Source organism: Tupaia chinensis, unplaced genomic scaffold, assembly GCF_000334495.1.
Source record: "Tupaia chinensis unplaced genomic scaffold, TupChi_1.0 Scaffold145652_1, whole genome shotgun sequence".
Lineage (NCBI taxonomy): Eukaryota > Metazoa > Chordata > Mammalia > Scandentia > Tupaiidae > Tupaia > Tupaia belangeri.
Window position 1 is genome coordinate 225,680 of NW_006205509.1, and position 7,047 is coordinate 232,726.

At 45.7% G+C, this 7,047-nt stretch overlaps 1 pseudogene; it reads left to right on the forward strand.

Moving 5' to 3' along the window:
* Window positions 1-2,388: 2,388 nt before the first annotated feature.
* Window positions 2,389-3,932, forward strand: LOC114006093 (26S proteasome regulatory subunit 4-like; annotated as a pseudogene).
* The last annotated feature ends 3,115 nt before the right edge of the window (window positions 3,933-7,047 follow it).

Below are 7,047 nucleotides of genomic sequence, written 5' to 3' on the forward strand. Positions count from 1 at the left end.
TGCTGTTCATGAATTTTTCCAGCAGAGGGCAGACTGAGCAAAGACGGGAAGGAAAGTCCACTCTTGAGCAAGTCTTAGCCGGACACCCCAAACTGAGCAGCTGTGCAGGTTTACTAGAAAAGGTGAATCTTCTCCATGTGAGTTTTGAAGCTATTTATCCCAAGTTTGGACTCTATATTTACACCTTTGGTTTCACCTGGAGTTGGTACTGAATTTGCATCAGTTTCCTGTGGTTTAGGGAAGTCTGCAGCCTGGTGTCACCTGTCCAGATGCCACCTGTCCATGGACATGAGCATGCCTTTTCTAGAGCAGCCAGGACAGGCAGATGGGGCAGTCAAAGCTGAGGAAGGGGAGAGAAATGCCTCTCTGGGTTGCTATGGGACCATATGCAGCTTATTTTCCCCTTCTCCCGAAAGAATCAGGGTACAGGTTGCTTTGGTGTTCAGAGTATTTCAATGTCTTAGGCCAGATGAAACCAAGATTTGTATGCAAATTGTTTACTGAAGAACTGTTCCCAGGAGAATCCTATAGGGAGGGGGAGATGAGAATAGGATGAAATAGAAGCCAGGCAAGGGTTTGATTTGAGGCAAAGCCCCAGTTCCTCTGCCCTGAGGTAAGGGCATAGCCTGTGCTGCCAGGCACACACCAGGGCTCCCAGCTCAGTACTCTTGCAGCTATCAGGCACTGACAATGACTGCCCCTGGGGGCCTGGACTCACTGGCACTTGCAGTTCTTAGAGCACATGGTGAAGTGGCCTCAGGAGCCCACGCTCTGTTCTCTGGAGACAGTTGATTTAGGCAGCAGGAGTGAACATGCAGGGCAGGGCCAGGGGGTCTGCGGAAGGCTACGCACAGCTCTGGCGACATTTGCTCCTGTCTCCTGGGTCCCTTCTATTATTCGGTTTTCCCATGACCAGAGACTTTGTCCTCCGCAGAGCCTCCTCTGGGAACCGAGGAAGACTGATTCCTCTTACCTTTTCCTAGGAGATGGGTTCTGGTCTCTCAAGATCTCCCGTTGCTCCTGAGAATCTGGGGGTTTGTCGCAAGGAGTCTTCACCTCTGTCTCCTAATCGCTCCTCCCCTATCGCTTCAAAATTTACCCCTTCAGAGTTCTCTACTCTTGGCTAATTGCCAACTCAGAAGTTGACATTCCCCGTGGATGTTTTAATGGCAGAGAAATGCTCCAAGAAGCACCATGTTTTATTCAGATACTCCCTCTATTATCACTTAAGAGAGAGTTCTTTGAGAGCAAGAGCTATTCTTCATTTGTTTTCCAAGCTGCCTATTGTAGTATCTCTGAGTGTAGTTCCCAGACCTCCAGCAAAAGACTCACGGAAGTGCCTATCACAATATTATTAGTCCCCCTGGACTCACACGAATGGGGCCTGGAAATTTTTTACTTTTCACAAGCTTCCTAAGTGGTTCTGGTACTCATTAAAGAATGAGAATCAACAACCAAACATTCAAGGGGTAAGTGGGTCCTCCAGAAAACTCGTGAAGCAGAAAGCCACCTGGCTGACTTCCTCATTCGTATCAAGCACCTCACCTTCTCAGTGCACCCCACTCCCAGCACAGGGCTGCTGACCCCTGTACCTACTCTACTTCCTTTTACCACAGCACTTGTCACCTTGTTTATTATGTTCCTTGCTTACATTCTCCCTGCCTTTACTAGAACATGAACTCCAGGTCCTTGTTTCACTGGTGCTCCAGTGCCTGCAATGTAAGATCTGCACATTGCAGGTGTTGCATGCGTGAAAGAAGGATTTCTGTGGAGAGGAGCCAATGCAGCTGAAGACAAAGATTATTACCAATTAACTATTCACTTTTTCTTAAAATTTTCTATAGGGTACATGAACTCACCAGAGAGAGACAGAGAGGGAAAGTAGAAAAGCACCCCCCAGAGGAGATGGCCACACCACAACCCCTTCTCCTCCATTCTCCTCTCAGGATTCTGGGCATGTACACACACACCTGTGCCTGATATGATTTTCAGGCTGCTAACTGCCATTCAAATCACACAGTAGGCCCTGTGGGTTCCAGTCACTTTAACCACCATGCCACCAGCTGTCCCATCTATCCACTTCTAAGCTTCTTTGACCACAAACACTATGTTGTCTGTCCCCTGACATCATCCTCAGACTCAATGATTCACTGGTAAAAGTCCAGCACTCAGAAGAGTTGACATACTCACAGTTATAGTTTATTACAGTGAAAGGACATAGATTAAAACCACAGGGAAAAGTATATGGGTGAAGTCATAGAAAAATCAGGCTCAACCCTCCAGCTGTCCTCTCCTAGAGAAGTCCATGGAGACACACTTAATTGCCCCAGAAACAATATATGCAAAAAGGGATGCACTTCTGCCAATGGCAGCTAGAGCAAGATCGGTCAAAGTCAGAGCGGCAGTCATAATCCTGGAGGTGGCAAGGAGTACAAGGACAAGAAAAAGAAGTATGGACCTCCCAAGTGGGGGGAGGGAGAAAACTAAGGGACCAGATGATGCCAGCAAACTGCCACTGGTGACACCTCACATATGGTGCCAGTTAAAATTACTGAAATTAGAGACCAGCAGTTGGCCTAATGGCTATGTCGCTGGACCCCCAGGTAGTTGACCGCGGTTTGAGTCCCAAACCTAGTGGCTTAAATTCACGCCATGTGCATGTGCGTGTGCACCCAAGATCCTGAGAGGAGAATGGAGGAGAAGGGAGTGCGGTGTGTCCATCCCTCCGCAGGGGTGATTTTTCTTTTTCTGTCTCTCTCTGTCTTTCTGGCAAGAGCATGCGCCCTATAGCAAAAACCTCTCCAAAAAAAAAAAAAAGTACTGAAATTAGAATTAAAGACTACCTTCTCATGGAAAAAGAATTTATTAGAAATCAGGAATAGATGAAACTGTTAGAAGAAAAGCAAGAGGAAGAAAGATCAAAGGTGGATGACCTGAGGGGACCCGATGTTGGTAGGAATCTTGGAAGAGATCATTGATGACAATAATGCCATCGTGTCTATATCCATGGGCTCAGAACACTATGTCAGCATTTTTTCTTTGTAGACAAGGATCTGTTGCAACTGGGCTAATTTGGTCCTGCTCAACCACAAGGTACATGCAGTGATAGGGGTGCTGATGGATGACAAGGATTGCTAGGTCACAGTGATGAAGGTGGAAAAGGTCCCGAAGGAGACATCTACCGATATTTGAGGGTTGGACAACCAAATCCAGGAGATTAAGGAGTCTGGAGCTTCCTCTCACCCATCCTGAATATTACGAAGAGAGGGGTATAAAGCCCCCATGGGAGTCATTCTCTAAGGTCCCCCTGGCACAGGTAAAACCCTGTGAGCCAAAGCAGTTGCAAACCAAACTTCAGCCACTTGCTTGAGAGTTGTTGGCTCTGAACTTAGAAGCACCTGGGTGCTGGGTCCAAACTTGTACAGAAACTGCTCTGAGTTGCTGAAGAACATGCACCATCCATCGTGTTTATTGATGAAATTGATGCCACTGGGACAAAAAGATAAGACATTCTGATGGCGAAAGAGAAATTTAGCGAACAATGTTGGAACTGTTGAACCAGCTGGATGGATTTGATTCAAGGGGAAATGTGAAAGTTATTATGGCCACAAACCAAATAGAGACTTTGGATACAGCGATTATTAAACCAGGCCGTAGTGACAGGAAGACTGAGTTTCCCTGTTCAATGAAAAGACCAAGAAGCACATTATTTCAGATTCACACAAGTAGGATGATGCTGGCCAATGATGTAACCCTGGCCAACCTGATCATGGCTAAGGATGACCTGTCTGGTGCCGACATCGAGGCAGTTTGTACAGAAGCTGGTCTGATGGCCTTGAGAGAACGCAGAATGAAAGCAACAAATGAAGACTTCAAAAAAATGTTCTTTATAAAACAAACAAGACTGCACCCCTGAGGGGCTCTATCTCTAATGAACTGCAATCGCCTTTGGGAAAGTGGCTGGCAGTTTTCCTGACCCCAGTGAGGAACAAGGTTGGGAAAGTGCCCAGAGGAATCCATGTTCCAATGGATTTTTACTACAAACCTCCCATGTGTCTTCTGGAGTGTGATGTAGAGGATGCCCACTGGGCAGCCTTTGTCTGCTGGTCAGTGTGCAGCTCTCTGCTTCCCAGTAAAGTATGCTCTTTCACCATAAATAAATAAATAAATAGATGATAGATAGATGGATAGATAGATAGATAGATAGATAGATAGATAGATAGATAGATAGATAGATAGATAAGAGTTCAGGTAACTAATCTGAGTTCCTCTGTCTCCAGCTCCCCACCTGCCTGGGAGGTCAAATTGATAGAGCACGGCCTAGGCCCATACATACAAAAGCAAGAGTTCATTTTAAGTCACATTCTTAGCATCAAGTACCTGATCACCTAATACAGTATGGCCTAAGGCCTCAAACATAGAAACACACTCTTAGGCAGAATAGTCCAAGGACTCAAAGATTATCTCCCAGGAGCCAATCAAGAGTCAGTCCTGAAGACAAGACTTTTATTTATTTATTTATTTATTTATTTATTTATTTATTTATTATGGGGCCTGGAAATTTTTTACTTTTCACAAGCTTCCTAAGTGGTTCTGGTACTCATTAAAGAATGAGAATCAACAACCAAACATTCAAGGGGTAAGTGGGTCCTCCAGAAAACTCGTGAAGCAGAAAGCCACCTGGCTGACTTCCTCATTCGTATCAAGCACCTCACCTTCTCAGTGCACCCCACTCCCAGCACAGGGCTGCTGACCCCTGTACCTACTCTACTTCCTTTTACCACAGCACTTGTCACCTTGTTTATTATGTTCCTTGCTTACATTCTCCCTGCCTTTACTAGAACATGAACTCCAGGTCCTTGTTTCACTGGTGCTCCAGTGCCTGCAATGTAAGATCTGCACATTGCAGGTGTTGCATGCGTGAAAGAAGGATTTCTGTGGAGAGGAGCCAATGCAGCTGAAGACAAAGATTATTACCAATTAACTATTCACTTTTTCTTAAAATTTTCTATAGGGTACATGAACTCACCAGAGAGAGACAGAGAGGGAAAGTAGAAAAGCACCCCCCAGAGGAGATGGCCACACCACAACCCCTTCTCCTCCATTCTCCTCTCAGGATTCTGGGCATGTACACACACACCTGTGCCTGATATGATTTTCAGGCTGCTAACTGCCATTCAAATCACACAGTAGGCCCTGTGGGTTCCAGTCACTTTAACCACCATGCCACCAGCTGTCCCATCTATCCACTTCTAAGCTTCTTTGACCACAAACACTATGTTGTCTGTCCCCTGACATCATCCTCAGACTCAATGATTCACTGGTAAAAGTCCAGCACTCAGAAGAGTTGACATACTCACAGTTATAGTTTATTACAGTGAAAGGACATAGATTAAAACCACAGGGAAAAGTATATGGGTGAAGTCATAGAAAAATCAGGCTCAACCCTCCAGCTGTCCTCTCCTAGAGAAGTCCATGGAGACACACTTAATTGCCCCAGAAACAATATATGCAAAAAGGGATGCACTTCTGCCAATGGCAGCTAGAGCAAGATCGGTCAAAGTCAGAGCGGCAGTCATAATCCTGGAGGTGGCAAGGAGTACAAGGACAAGAAAAAGAAGTATGGACCTCCCAAGTGGGGGGAGGGAGAAAACTAAGGGACCAGATGATGCCAGCAAACTGCCACTGGTGACACCTCACATATGGTGCCAGTTAAAATTACTGAAATTAGAGACCAGCAGTTGGCCTAATGGCTATGTCGCTGGACCCCCAGGTAGTTGACCGCGGTTTGAGTCCCAAACCTAGTGGCTTAAATTCACGCCATGTGCATGTGCGTGTGCACCCAAGATCCTGAGAGGAGAATGGAGGAGAAGGGAGTGCGGTGTGTCCATCCCTCCGCAGGGGTGATTTTTCTTTTTCTGTCTCTCTCTGTCTTTCTGGCAAGAGCATGCGCCCTATAGCAAAAACCTCTCCAAAAAAAAAAAAAAAGTACTGAAATTAGAATTAAAGACTACCTTCTCATGGAAAAAGAATTTATTAGAAATCAGGAATAGATGAAACTGTTAGAAGAAAAGCAAGAGGAAGAAAGATCAAAGGTGGATGACCTGAGGGGACCCGATGTTGGTAGGAATCTTGGAAGAGATCATTGATGACAATAATGCCATCGTGTCTATATCCATGGGCTCAGAACACTATGTCAGCATTTTTTCTTTGTAGACAAGGATCTGTTGCAACTGGGCTAATTTGGTCCTGCTCAACCACAAGGTACATGCAGTGATAGGGGTGCTGATGGATGACAAGGATTGCTAGGTCACAGTGATGAAGGTGGAAAAGGTCCCGAAGGAGACATCTACCGATATTTGAGGGTTGGACAACCAAATCCAGGAGATTAAGGAGTCTGGAGCTTCCTCTCACCCATCCTGAATATTACGAAGAGAGGGGTATAAAGCCCCCATGGGAGTCATTCTCTAAGGTCCCCCTGGCACAGGTAAAACCCTGTGAGCCAAAGCAGTTGCAAACCAAACTTCAGCCACTTGCTTGAGAGTTGTTGGCTCTGAACTTAGAAGCACCTGGGTGCTGGGTCCAAACTTGTACAGAAACTGCTCTGAGTTGCTGAAGAACATGCACCATCCATCGTGTTTATTGATGAAATTGATGCCACTGGGACAAAAAGATAAGACATTCTGATGGCGAAAGAGAAATTTAGCGAACAATGTTGGAACTGTTGAACCAGCTGGATGGATTTGATTCAAGGGGAAATGTGAAAGTTATTATGGCCACAAACCAAATAGAGACTTTGGATACAGCGATTATTAAACCAGGCCGTAGTGACAGGAAGACTGAGTTTCCCTGTTCAATGAAAAGACCAAGAAGCACATTATTTCAGATTCACACAAGTAGGATGATGCTGGCCAATGATGTAACCCTGGCCAACCTGATCATGGCTAAGGATGACCTGTCTGGTGCCGACATCGAGGCAGTTTGTACAGAAGCTGGTCTGATGGCCTTGAGAGAACGCAGAATGAAAGCAACAAATGAAGACTTCCA